Raw genomic sequence first — 14,817 nt, forward strand, 5'->3', positions numbered from 1 at the left:
TTTTCCTCCTGAGTGTTTGTCTCTAGTACTAAAGGTAACTTAAGAAAGAAAGTTCTTGACAATTAGAAAATACCAGAAATAACACACATTTTTAATATCTATTAGATTTTTTTTTTTTTTTTTTTTTACTTCTCTGAAACTCTGCGTCAAAATAGAATAAAATAGAGTAGAATATGAATAGATTATTTTAAGAAAAGAATCTACAATGACCCTCCAGCTCAACTGCCAGTTCAGGGCTGACCATTGTAACACTGACAAGCCTGAGGCATCAACCATCCATCTAGGAAGCCTGTTCCAGTGTTTGATCATCCTTTTGGCAAAGAAATGCTTCCTCATGTCCCATGTAAACCTTTCACCCTGGTTTTTCTGAGTTTTTTAAAGCCTTTTGATTGTTCATAAAATGAAGTCAGACTTTTTAGCTACTGTACAATATTAGGAGCAGTTTCTGCCTTTTCACACACATGTAACATAAACAAATCCTTTGTTTTTCATTCTCTGTCCTTTGTTTGCATATTTCTAACCCGAAAACAATTGTAACTGACAGTTGGTCTGGCCATTCGGCTGGGAGGTGAAAACTCCAGAAGCCAATCCACAGCCAGACCCACAAATGTATAAAAAGTAAGAAATAAACAGGCAGAGGGGCTCTCGGCCTTAGCTCAGCCTTGGGCTCTCTCGGAGGAACTCTCTGCCCTGCGAAATCTCTCGTCTCCGTGTGATTGCTTTATGTATCCCAATCACATAAACCCCCGGCAATGTGGCTTTGGACCATTCCCACGTGTCCTGTCACTGGATCCCAGGGAGAAGAGCTCAGCACCTTATTCTCCACTTCCCCACCTCAGGAAGCTGTGGAGAGTGATGAGGTCACCCCTCAGCCTCCTTTTCTCCAAAGCAGACAAGCCCAAAGCCCTCAGCAGCTCCTCTCAGGGAATTCCGTCCATTCCTTCCAGCTTTGGTGCCCTCCTCCGGACACACTCAAGGACCTTCTCATCCTTCCTAAATTGCAGGTCCCAGAACTGCGCACAGTGCTCCAGGTGAGGCCACACCAACACTGGACACAGCAGGACAATCATCTCTTCTGACCAGCTGGTCCTGCTGTGCTTGAGGCACCCAGGATATAAAGCAAAACCAACTAGAAGTACACTGATTTAGAAGAAGGAGTAATGAAATACAGACCAAATAAAGATCAATCTGGATCGACCCTGTGCAATTCAGGTTACAGAAGAGATACTTTTTTTCCTTTTCATTCATGATGGAAGCATCAAAATCACATCTCTACCACAACTCTGACAATCATTTAATTGTTTCAAATTGATTAAAGCAGCAATAGCCTTGCACCTCAGTTACTGCTCTTCTGTATTTCCTGAAAACAGAATTTAGTTCCACATGTCCCACACCGAAGGCTGATCAGATCCATCCCTTCCACAGAGCAAAGCCAACATCGAATTCAGCTCAAGGCTTTGCCTGGTTCCATTTTCAATTATTCTGCTTGAGGCTTAAATCCCTCAAGGGATTTCCTTTAAAGGTGAAGCGTGGCAATGGGAAGCACTAAGTTGACAAGGCAAATCACTGTAAATATTCAGTTACTAATGACTGAATTTACCACACTACTGTAGATGACAGCAATTTACATGACACCAGTTCTCATCCACAGAAGAAGAAGAAGAAAATTTTGACCCATTACAGGATGATTTGCCCTTTGTGACTCATGCCAAAATGGATTACTTCCATTTAATAAACACTTTTGGTCACTGCCAAGTCTGTAAAACACTCTGCATTTTAGATTGCTGAGGTCCAGCTGTGCTGCTACTTCTTGGACCATGTTAGAGAATCAATACTCTCTTGCAATTACAGCTCTCTTCCTTAGATGCAGCTATATTTATTTTAAAAGGATATGCAAGCAAGAATGATTGTGCAATGATTTTGTTGAGGTTTATGGGACTTGGGAGGGGTTTTTTTTTCCTCCTCTGGGACTTTCTAAGCATGTTCAGATCGGAGCAGGAACCGCAACTCAGAGATCAGAATTTATTATGGTAACAAAATGGAAATATATAACCAAAGAAGTGTTACTTTGCTAAACCACACAGACCCATTTCCAATCGAAAGCTCAAAAGATTAACTGAAAATCAAGACGTTATTTTCTTTTTTTTCAATTTTTAATAATTCTGAGATAAATTTTATCTTCAAAGCAGTTTTAAGGACAACAGAGAAACTCAGCTTTTAGGGAACTATGTCAGCTGAAATAAATGAAGCAATGAAAATGGTTTTAGCAAATACAAACATCATTTTAGTATTAAGGATTTCAAAGCTGAATTGGAAAAAAAAAAAAAAAAAAAAAAAAAGAGACAAAAGCATTGATCAAGAGCAAAAAGATGCAACATATTCCCTTCAGCAGCTGTGACAGAAGTCATAATTGGGCAAATATTCATGGACATTCATGAGAGGATTTCTTCAGCAGACCTGTACCAGAAGCGTAGTTGTGCTCACATGGAACAACAGATTTCTTGGCCTTTGATTATCTACCAAGTATTTATAGATTGTGACTTGAGTTAGGAAAAAGGAAGCTAAGAAGACGTGACTGAAAAATCCTTCTAATACAAAGGACTAAAATTATTTTAAAAAGGCAGAGTGACTACCTGGAATTCCTGAAACTCAGCTAAGCTGAGTTGCCTCACCATATACTGCTGACAAGACACTGAGCTAAAGTGTTACTCTGAGAAAAGATTTCAATTTTTGCATGGGACACAAAAGTTTCCCCAGTAACTGATTCTGGGAGGGAAGATACAGAACAAGTTTTCTTAGTAGCAACCTAAGCACAAGATTTATTCTAGAAACTGAGATAAGAAACTTGAGTGTGTGCCTACAAGTTAGTGGGAAGAAATTGTAGGTCAATATGTACAATGTCCATATGCTGCTGAGGCAGATGCAAGACTACAGTTCAGATCTGTTGATTTCCAGTATAGCAAATGAAAGAAATTTGCATTTAAATTAAATTAAGAGTTGAAAATCCTGCAACGGGTTTTGATATCTCTGGTCCTGTAGTAGACACCAGTCCATCAGTAACAGCTGCAAATACACTGGTACCTTTAGTTACTAAAGTACCACTTTCTACAGGATCAGGGATGCATAAGCACACCTTCAAATTCAACCTTTTCTTTTAAATTAAAGTGGAAATGACTTGGTTTTCTCGTCTTGAGATGAATTGCATTCAGTGTACAAAGCTAGGCATTGTTTGAAGTTAGTCTCACCGGCTTAAGGGTACTGGGAAAATGAAAAAGAATATTTTTATGTCAAAACCCAAGGAATCCCAGATACACTGATGAAATTTACTGAACAAATGGCCTGCGAGGTACTAAAAAGAGATGAAGAAAGAGTCATTAAGTGAAATAGACACTGGGCACTACTAAAGTACAATTTGCTACTAAAATTTCTTAAGATAAAGGGTTTTGAGACAATTTTCTGGAACAGCAAAGCAAGCCAAAAATGAGTGTATTAATACAATGTTTCAGAGACATAAATTACAAAATGCTTGCTGGGGTACTGACTAATCACTAGAGATGATAACTAACAAATTTAGACTTTTAGATTGAAAAGCAAAATACAAATTCAAGCCTTATTTACAGCTCCTTGATTTGGCTCCATTTGTATGAATTTCACAACTCTTTTCAGCTCCCTAAAAGCACAGAGTTCTTTTTAAATGCAGGGAGGAAATAATCATCACACTATAGACCATGAGATATCCAACAATCTATAAAAGTGGAATTGAAACGGATAAAACTGCTCAGTACAATACTATCACTGTCAGTAAGGGGCATTTATGAGATGTTTCTCAAAATAGGGAAACTAGTAGGAACATAAATATAAAAATGTCCTTATTTGTGTTTCAAACTAGTTTCAGCATGGATTATAACCAATTTTGAGTGCCAAATCACTTCTATCAACTCCCTTGTCAAGGGCCACCCACTGAATATTTCTGTGAGCACCTGGATATAGAAAAAATAAAGGGTAAACTAACAGCTAGTTTGGTTTTAGTGTGCATTCAGTATAGTCTTTCACAGAGGAATAAAGAATAAAATTGTGTTCACCTCTTCACCTGAAATAAGAAAAAAAAAAAAAAAAGGAGAAAGCAGCTCACAGCAGCACCTTATGAAACAGGACAGGAATTCCCTGTTTTCTGAAACTAGCCAAAAGCTTCTGCTATCACCTACTCAGTTTCAATAAGCATAAAAAAAACATTCTGTTCCTGATCATCGTTTTCTTCTATTTAACTGCCAGGGATGGTGAACAGATCTAACAGACTTGCGTTAGTAAAATCCAACTTGGACATTTTAGAAGACTACTGCTGTTTTTAAAACACAAGGCCATTTCTTCCACCCAGCACTTTGTCCCCCACTCTCCACTTCTCACTCATCAGCCCATCTCAAGGAAAAGTTTGTGTTTGGATGGGTTGGATAAATATCTACCAGTGAGGTTTTTCAGTGTTTCTTGTTTTGTATTGTTTGTTTGTTTGGGGAGGGGGGGTTGTGTGGTTTGGTTTGATTTTCTTTTAATTAAGAAAATACAATAGACATAGTTATTCACAACATCAATATTAAAATAAAATAAAATAAAATAAAATAAAATAAAATAAAATAAAATAAAATAAAATAATATAATATAATATAATACAATATAATACAATATACTCACTCATTACTTCCAAATTTAAGAATCTATGCAATGGGCTAGAGTGTGCAATACTTAAACATCCTGAAAAAAAATCGCTTACCAGTATTTTTGTGAGAAAAACCTCCCAGACTTGTGTAGGTAAAGAAATTTTTGTAGGTCAAGTGGAGTGTACTTAGATTAGATAATACTAAAGCAAATTTGAGGAATAATCTGCATGAGGAGATAGAGCAGTCAGTAATTAATATGAAAATAACAATTAATATGACAGTAATTAATAGCAGTTAATATGACAAATATATCAATGTTCAGCAAAATGTTTCACTGACACATGTAAATTATAGCAAGAGCTACATGTTTACAGCAATGTAGTGGTTGTACATTAATGACAGATTTTCTTACAGAGATGCTTCCTGTACCTAAAATAAAGTACCTAAAATAAAACCACATCTAATATTTGGAAACATGTCTGCACATATTTTATTTTTATACAGACACACACATTTGTATACATATATTCCCAAATATTTGGATCAAATAGACATAGAATTAAATTAAGATAATCAGCAACTGAGTTTTCTCATAGTATACAAATATTTAGGAGGAACAAAATACTTACAATATCCCTTTCAAAATAAAAAAGCCTTCACACCGATTTCTGGAGGTAATGGTGGCTGGCTGTTACCTCCAAGGAGACAGAAAGTCTTGGTTTTCTCACCTTCACCTTTCCATTCCCAACAACATCATTTCTCCTGAGCCAGCTCCCATGCAGAAAGTTTTCCTTGTAGTGGGACGCCTGTGGGAGGGATGGAGGGAGGAGCTTGGTTGCTTTTCTGAAAACAGTAAATGAAATTTTGTGCTCTCGCTGACAACACTGTAAGAAAGGGAAAAGTTCTTGCGTGTTACTTTTGAAGAATAATCTCATAAATATGAATCTATTGCTTTCTTTCTGCTGAAATCACAGCGACATTTATTCAAAGCAAAGATGGATTTTTTTGTTCCATTGGAAATACATGTGTACAATAGTAAGAAAGCAAAAAGTTTCCTATTTTACATTTCATTCCAAGCTTTTAACCATGCAGACACACGTTAAATATTGGCACAACATTTGCCTTTCATTAAAAGCCTTTGGTTAGAAATGAGAGTATATATTAGTATTTTTCATTCGTTAATTTCCGCTTTTATTATTCCCAGGATCTGATGTATCTTCATTATATCTTATACAGACAAAATCTGAAATTCAAATATATTATCTATTACACACAAGACCAGAGCCCAAAATACATTCAATAGCACATGCCATAACCTCCATTAAAACATACAAACCTTGTTTGAGCAAAATGAAAATCACAGCATTTATGCTCTTATCTGAAATTATTTATATTTATTTTTTAAAAAGTATAAAGCCTGCTAGCAACAGGTACAGGACAGCAACACACACCCACGTTCATGGTAAGCCCTAATGGTAAGTACAGATATTTCCCTTAATTGCATCAACAGAACCCATTACTGTCTGAAATTTCTTTTCTTCTTTATTAAGTAGAATATAAATCTTTCCTATCATCTTTCCTGATGATAAGAGAGTTACTCTGGGCTTTGCTGGGAGAATTCTACCAAAGGAACTAAGATGTCCTTAAAAGCCAGGCAGCACTAATGCACACAGAGAAATACACAGTGATTAAACATTTTTCTGGAGAGCTACAACAGCAGATGGTTTTAAAAGAAATAAAACTCAAAGCGTTCTGTGATGCAAGCAGCAACAGGAAAATTGAAGTTCCAGTGTAAGTTATTTTTCTAGAAAGCAAGATTATACTCTCAAGGCAAGTTCAATTAAGAGAGCAGAATTTTAAAGATCACTCAAGCATCGCTCTATAAAGGCACTAAAACTGCTACATTTACAATGCTGTACCGGCTAATACCACTAAATGCAATAAAGATCCCTACCTGCATGGATCTATCCAGCTGTATCTTCTCCATCCATCTGTTCCTGTGAAAAATGGGGCACAGGGGATAAACACAGACCTCAACACAGCAAAAAGAATTGCACTCCTTCTGTACACTGTAATGTCTCAAATACAAAAATGGGGAGCTCAGAGAACGGGATTTTTTATCTTTGGCAGTTTAGGACTCGCAGCTAACCACAAAACACTTAGACAAGTTACTTCTTTTGTGCTGCAGTGAAAAATTTCCTTTCTCCCATTAGGAAGGCAATTTCATACAGTGGGGAGAGGGCAGAAAACCAACCTCAGAGTAACAACAAACATCCTCTTCCCTTTTTCATTCATTATTCCTGTGGAAATAGGATGAGGAAAATGAAGGAAATAAAAAAGCTGATGTTTAACAACAAAAAGATAATGTTTGTTATATAAATTACTAAAATTAAATTCATTACAGAAATTACTGTTAATTTATCCACCATGCTCTTGACGTGGATCTGTTTCCTCCATTAACTGCAAAGTACAGCACTTTTCTTTTCCTTTTTATTGCCAGAGCACAAGACAAATATTTCTTGTTGGTAGCATTAGCACACCACCATTAGTTTAATGACTAAGAGCGTACAGATGTCAAGAGCTGAAAAAAACAGATTTTTGCATAATAAAATGTATCTTGTAACTGTGCCATAACTCCAAACATTAGCTGCCACTTTAAATGACGGATCAGAAGTGCAGTCATGAAAGATATCAAAGCATCTGACAACTCATGCCCACTGCATGACCCTCTTATCCATGGATTCCACCCAGCCACCTCCTCCACTAACTTCACCTACTGAGAAATGCCCCGTGGTACAATCCCAGAAATCTGTGTCTCCTCTTCAGTGGGACAACAGACACATCACCCGTGCCTCTGTCTCAGAGGGAGAAGGGTTCAGGTAAGGTCTCTCTTCTTATTTTTCCCATTTATAGGAATGGGACAGCTCTTCAAGTTCCTCATGAATTCAGCACAATTTACCTCCTTTTCCTGTCTGACTGAGACTTTCCCTCAATAACTCACTGACCATGGAACCCCTGCTGTGGGACATTAAGAATAAAATTAACATCATCAAAAATCTCTTTCTCACCACATCACCCTCCAAGATGCATCTGTATTATTAAGATACTGTGTCTCAAACTGGCTAAAATGACAAGCTGGACACAAGTTCCCAGATGGATAAAAGAGGGAATGGAACAAGAATTTCAAACAAACAAGTCACTTCCATCAGTTGATGTATCTGTAAATCTAATCCTGAAATTCTCCAATAGTCTCTTTGTATGATTCATACAAGCAGAGAAAGTTTGAGTACAGAAGTGTTTTACAGAAACAAAATAAATTCATTTACCAAATATTTAATGGAAAAATCAACATCACTTTACTTACAGACATCCTGTAACTTTGACCATAACAGTTAGAGGCAAAATGACTTGAGCCTGAGAAAGATATTTCATATTTTCAAGAAATGGCTCCTGCAAAACAAAACCCCTAACTAGATCATGTCATCCACTGATAAAGAATGCTATTGAATTTAATATAAAGTATCTTTTTGAGTGTTTTAATTTAGGTCAAGATTGTCATAGAGACAAATCACGACAGTTAATTAGAGTTTATGGTTATGGTTCACTGTCCATTAGCCAGCACCAACCACAAGTGAGTCTGAGACAAACACAGCCATGCCAATGATCCTCCATTAGAATCAGTAAATGCAAATCACTCTTCACACAGAAAACCCACAAAACACAGAAAATTCAGCTGTGCACGTAACAGCAAAGAGGTATGAGCACAGACACCAAAATACTCTCCTGAAAGCAAAACCTCAGACTTTGGAGAGCAGGGAATGTCAGAATGAGCACAGGGAGATTTTGAGTTTTATTAAAGACAGCTGCACCACAGGAAGAGAGGTTTTCTCTTTTGGGTTTAATTAAAATAAACACAAATCATAATCATAGCAAAAGTTTTATTAACAAAAATCAGATGTTATTTTTGCCTCCTCACAAATATGCAAGGAAAAACATTTTCCAAGTAATTTTAGAGGTAAAAATCAGAAAGTTCTATTAATGAGGAGGAACTATTTAAATGTTGTAAACTTGAACAAGTGATTGCATGACAGACAGAATTTTTTGACAGAAAATCATGTAGACTTGCAGATGAATGAGAGCTTTAATACTGGATGGCTCTTCAAGCTGAAGTTAAAACTAGTCAAATGTAGACCAATAAAATGGCACCAGTACTAAACTGGATGGACAATTTTCTCCTGAAACACCTTGTGAGCACTTGTGGCCTTCTCAAATACTCAAAATCATTACTGTGTGATAGTGTCAGTAGACCTTTGTTTTTGCATCCCCGCCTTGCTTTATGTACACAAGGAATTCACAGCAGATTTTTGGAGGGCAATAATTCATTACAACCCAGACCTTGAGCAGTGTAACTGTTGCTAACTCTGATGCTATCAGCTCATAAATGGTATTTCCTACAAATTTATGTTAAAAAGGTACTTCACTGCTCACAATAAAATTTCATACTCGTTGGTAATTCAAGGTTTTGCATTGGAGACACTTGCAATGAAAATTATTTGCATATATTTCTGTTTACTCTGGCTGCAGATTCAGAAATTTGCAATCCTCCTTCCTGTCTGTAACCTAAACTGGCATACAGGGAGTGCAGTGCCCACAATTTGGGAAGCACTATAACCTCTGGAATATCACATTAAGAGTGATCTCTAATGCACACACATTTATTACAATGCAAACCCAAATGCATCCTTTGTGGGCTGAACTAATTCAGCTGCTGGCCAGAAGCTTCAGGATTCCCCTTAATTTCTAGGGTGACTAATTCCAAGGCATAGATGAGATTCCAGGAATGTCTTATAAAATACCATAACCCCGGAACAAGAACAAAAATAATAGGGGGCATCAGAGTGGGAAAATACAGAAACACAACTGCTTTGCTACACTTGAAACACAGAAAAATCAAATATTACATATACTGTAAAACCAAAACGATACACATAGAAGGTAATATACAAAATCTCCAGGGGTGTGAGTCCAGAAAAAATGAGTCTCTTTGGCAAATTATCTGTGAAGTAAACAAAAAGTGCAACTCAATCTCCCTTAAAAAAGAATCTAAGAGTGTAAAGGACATGCTGTGTTCATGAAGACAATAATTTGCATGATTGCCATTTCCCTTTTTTCATGCTGCACAATGAAATACAAAACCGACAGACATGAAATTTGGTATTTGGTAAATAGCTAATTGACTTTACAGAACAACAGGAAATAGCTTTTATGGTAAGTACACATTAAATGCACTGTTACACAAAGTAGCTTTCTGCCTAATGACCTAATGTACACTGAAGAAGTCTGAGAATGATCTCAGTGCCTGAAGTTCAAGTTATTCCATCTGTTTCTTCTTAGTGTTCTGAAAAACAGTATCAGTTCTTTTGAAGCATTTTACATTTCTCCAGAGTCAGATGCTAAGAGCAAAATACTGCTGTTACAATCTCTGAACGATTTCCAGCATTTCTGATGCAGTCTTGTTAACACGGTTTATGAAGTCTCACCTTTTATTGCATGGGCCTCCAAACACAACCATGAAATGAGAAATGCCAAGAGCCCTAGCAAAGGTTGAGATATTTGGTTTCACACCTATTTCTTACTCTACCTCCCTGTACGATTATAGTTTAAACTTCAACATGTCAAGAATGTAAGTTGTAAATAAACTAATAGAGAGATGTTTTTGTTAATGTTGTGCAAGGCTTACACAGAGCCTGCTTTTCCTACTGCCACACTGGAGAAGGAGGCTGGGGCTGCACAAGAGGTTGGGAGGAGACACAGCCAGGACAGGTGACCCAAACTGACCAAAGGATACTCCAGACCATGTCACATCATGCTCAGGGAACAAGCGGAGGGAAGAAGGAGGGAGGGGAGAACATTTGGAGTGTTGGCATTTATCTTCCCAAGTCACTGTTCCACATGATGGGGCCCCTCTCTCTTGGAGATGGCTGAACACCTGCCCAGTCATGGGAAGCAGGAAATTAATGCTTTGGTTTTCCTTGCTTGTGTGCATAGCTTTTGCTTTCCCTATTAGACTGTCTTTAACTCAACCCACAAGTTTTCCAGCTTTTGCCCTTCCAATTCTCTCCCTGATCCCGCTGGTGGGGGAGTGAACACATGGCTCTGAGGGGCTTTGGCTGTTGGCTGGGGTGAAAACACCATATTTCCTTATTCACCAAATACTCCACCCACTGAATCCATCTCTCTCCAGTTCAGAGAGGAGGATGCTGTGGGGGACCATGCCAAGAGCTTTACAGAAATGACATCAAGCTCTTCCCTTGTCCACTAAGTGTGCTCACTCCATCACAGAAAGCCACATGGTGTGGTCAGGCAGGATTTGCCCTTGGTGAAGCCATGGGGGCTGTCCTGAGTCACCTCCCTGTCCTCTGTGTGCCTCATCACAGCTCCCAGGAGGATCTGTTCTGTGATCCCTCCAGGCACAGAGGGAATGCTGACAGGGTGGGAATTCCAGCAGCCTCTTTTCTATACTCTTTAAAGACAGGCACAGAATGTTTTCCCTTTCCCAGTTACCTGGGACTTGGCCAGGACTTTTCAAATACCTTAGAGAGAGGCTTGGCAACAACATCAGACAAATCCTTTGGGATTGGGATGTATCTCATCAGGTCCCATAGACTTATGTACATTCATTCAGGTGTTGTGATCCTGATCGTTACCCACACTGGGAAGCATTTTTGTTACAGCAGTGGGAAGATTATGATTCAAGGTATCTCCTCAAAAAAAATTGAAATGTGTTTATTTTTATTTTTAATAAAATAATAATAAATAAAATTAAAATATTATAATAAATAAAATAAATATTGTTTTGTTCAGTTTAGTCATGTGCTGGCTTCAGGCTAATGGTAGTTGTTGAAGTGTTTCAGATGCTCAAAGTATGGAGATTTATTGGATTCTGGGTTGGAAAAGAATGAGGCAAAGTGAAGTTTTCCCTCTAAGTAAATACTGAGCAAAGTGCCTGACTACATTTCACTATACATTAGTCCATTAAGAAGCTGATGACTTCTCATAACACAGAGAAGAATTTTCATTCATACTCTTAAGTGATTTCTTGTCTTGTCTTAGAGGTAGTGAAATCCTGATATGTTTTGTGTTATTCTTTGATAAAATGAAATACTAATTTCATTCATAAACCCCAACCATCACTTCATTATCTATAATCACCAAAGGATTATTCATTTAATAAAGATAATACTGTGTCTTTAAGAGCAGTCAGCATCTTAGGCACATTTGATTTGAAATTGACTTTGTAGACAGAGGACATTTGATTTGAAATGGACTTTGTTTATAGACAGAGGGTCTTTGCTTTTTACGTTTCCATGCAATTTAAAAATGGGGTTTCCTTTTTTTTTTTTTTTTGGTGCATCAAAGAACTTTAAGTGCATTGTGGCTGCTGTTAGTGCATATAATGCAGTGTTTGTTCAGCCTGCCAGGTCATTAAGTTTAAGATGAAAAAACTGTGCAGTGATGCCTTTGTATCACAGAGCCATTGTGGTCAGAAGAGATTTCTGGAGATTGCCTGGTCCAACAAAGATCACATTGACTGAGGGCTGCTAAAAATATGAGTATCATGATAGTGATAATTTTCTGCTTTCTGTGTATATGTTTACCAAACCTGAACTAAAGGCAATATTACATAAAAAGCAATGGTAGGTAATGTTTTCTTTGTTATGCAGGAAACCTTCCAGCCTTTCATCCGGTTTGTGTAATTTCCTAGTAGGAAAGTGGTAAGATGTGCTGGTCTACAACATTAGCTGTTTGCTTTAGGTTTTGGAAGAGAAAGAATACGATGTTTATATTAGTCCGGGGGTTATTTTTCATTTTCCATGAAAATCTGATCTTCTTAGGCTAGATTGTGAATTTCTGAGAACACCGCAGTGAGCAAACTGCTGCTGAGCCAGAAAGGAAGTGGTGGAGAACCAAACAGGTCTCAGGAGTGAAGCCAGAATGTTGAGATAGGGAGAGAAGGAAGAATGGAAATGCTCAGAATGTAAGCATTGAGGGAATAAGCATTGTAATTAAGAGTAAATCATGTAAGTAAGAATATAAAGATTATATTTCCTTAATAACTGACTTCTAGAACACTGTGGAATTTCCCAGCCTCCTCTGCGTGCTGCTGCATTCTCTCTCGTAAGGCTTGACAGTCACAGAGTTAAAATGTTAAAAGATTTTAGAAATACACTGTAAGAATGATTTGGAGCCTGTGAAGTATGATTTTGTCCAGTGGAGAGAAGATGGAAGGAAACATGACAGCATGGCAAATAGTTAAGAAGAAATGTGGAACAAACTCATCTTCATGTCCACACGGAGTGAACAAGGAAGAAGTAACAGGCTGAGACTACAGCTCAGGAAATTCAGATGAAGCACAAGAATACCCTTTTTTGGCAGTGAAAACAGTGATACAGTAGGATATGTTGCAGATGAAGGTATTGGAGTCACCATCTGCTGCAACTAGGGACTAAACAGATATCTCCAGGAATTACACCCGTGGAGTTGATGCTGTTTTGGGATAAATGAACTAATTTGCTTTAGGACATCACTCTCAACTCCATTTTTAAAAGATGTAATTATACAACTACAAGTAGAAAATGTTTTGTATAAAAAAAGGCCTCTCTAATCCTCCAGGAAAAGCTATAATAGGTTCTCCACATGAAATAAGAGCTACAAAAATTCAAGATATAAAGACATGCATTTTAAGATCAGATAATCATGGAGAAAATACCCAAAGGACATGGTAGATTCTACATAGCTTGAAACCAAAAGTGTTGTAGGCTATATATAATTTATGGGCATGACTCAGATGCAACAGTTTGAAAATACTGTATTGAGGCTGTGCTTTATGGGATGTGAAACCTGGTGATCTAAAATATGATTTAAATGTTTTGAGTGACTAGAATCTCCTGAGATATCATATTCTACGTCTGCATAAGCAAGGCATTCAAGTAAAACAACCCACAGTTTTAGACTCCATCATGTCCAAAATCTGCTGTAAAAGCCACAAAAATACATTCACATAAATAATGTACAACGAGCTCAGTCTTTGCAGTGGTTGTCTCGAAGTGCTGCGTCTGTAACTGCAACTCCTGCTGCTGGATGAAAGGAGAGAAATTACCACTGTGGTATTCACTTTGTCTCAAATTTGCTTAATCTATCCAGTAAATACTGGATTCTAGTTCAGTTATTAGGGATAAAGTCTTCACTGTGAGGATGGTGAGGCCCTGGCACAGGGTGCCCAGAGATGCTGTGGCTGCCCCTGGATCACTGGAATTGTCCATGGTCAGGTTGGACGGGGCTTGGAGCAACCTGGGATAGTGGAACAATCTGGGATGGCAGGGGATGGCACTGGATGAGCTTTAAGGTCTTTTCCAACCCAAATCATTCCATGGTTCTCTGAAACACTGCAGTTAAGAAAGGACTTTGGCCAAGGCAGGTCTCATTTCACAACCACGCACTCCATCAGCAACTGCAATGAGGACACTGCGTTCTGCACTGCTAGAAGAAGTGATTTGTATCAAAATAAGCAAAGTTTAAATCAGGAGAAGTAAATATTCTTATCTTCTACGTAGCCTTGCAGCCAGCATCAAAGAAGAACAGGAATACCTTAATATATTGTTTCATCCCTAACCCCTTATATTTTATCTTTCACAGTAATCTTTTTTCACTAATTAACTATGAACTCCTTTACTGATCTACCACAAAGTAACCAGACTGAGAAATGGTGTCCCAAAAATAAGTGTTGCACAGGACTTCATATAGCTCCTCACATAGAAGATACAGAAGGAGATACAAAATGTTTTGAGTAAGAAAGGACCCACAGGGATAATGAAGTCAAACTTTTTAAGAGAATGCCCCAGTCGGGGATCAAACCCGCAACCCTGGGGTTATCAGCGCCACGCTCTAACCAATATCCCTACTTCTTAATTGACAAGACTATCCCACACAGAGAAATCTCTGGCTATTATTAATGAAATACAAAACTGCTGCTAAAAGACCGCCTGATTATTACTGACAGCTGAAACCGCTGACTTTTGTTTATTCGAGTGGGCCCTTCCTTATTTCAACATAGGCCTTTCGCCGTCACTCGACACGCAAAAGCAAGGCGGGACCAGCACACGGC

The sequence above is a fragment of the Hirundo rustica genome, chromosome 1, assembly GCF_015227805.2.
Source record: "Hirundo rustica isolate bHirRus1 chromosome 1, bHirRus1.pri.v3, whole genome shotgun sequence".
NCBI lineage: Eukaryota > Metazoa > Chordata > Aves > Passeriformes > Hirundinidae > Hirundo > Hirundo rustica.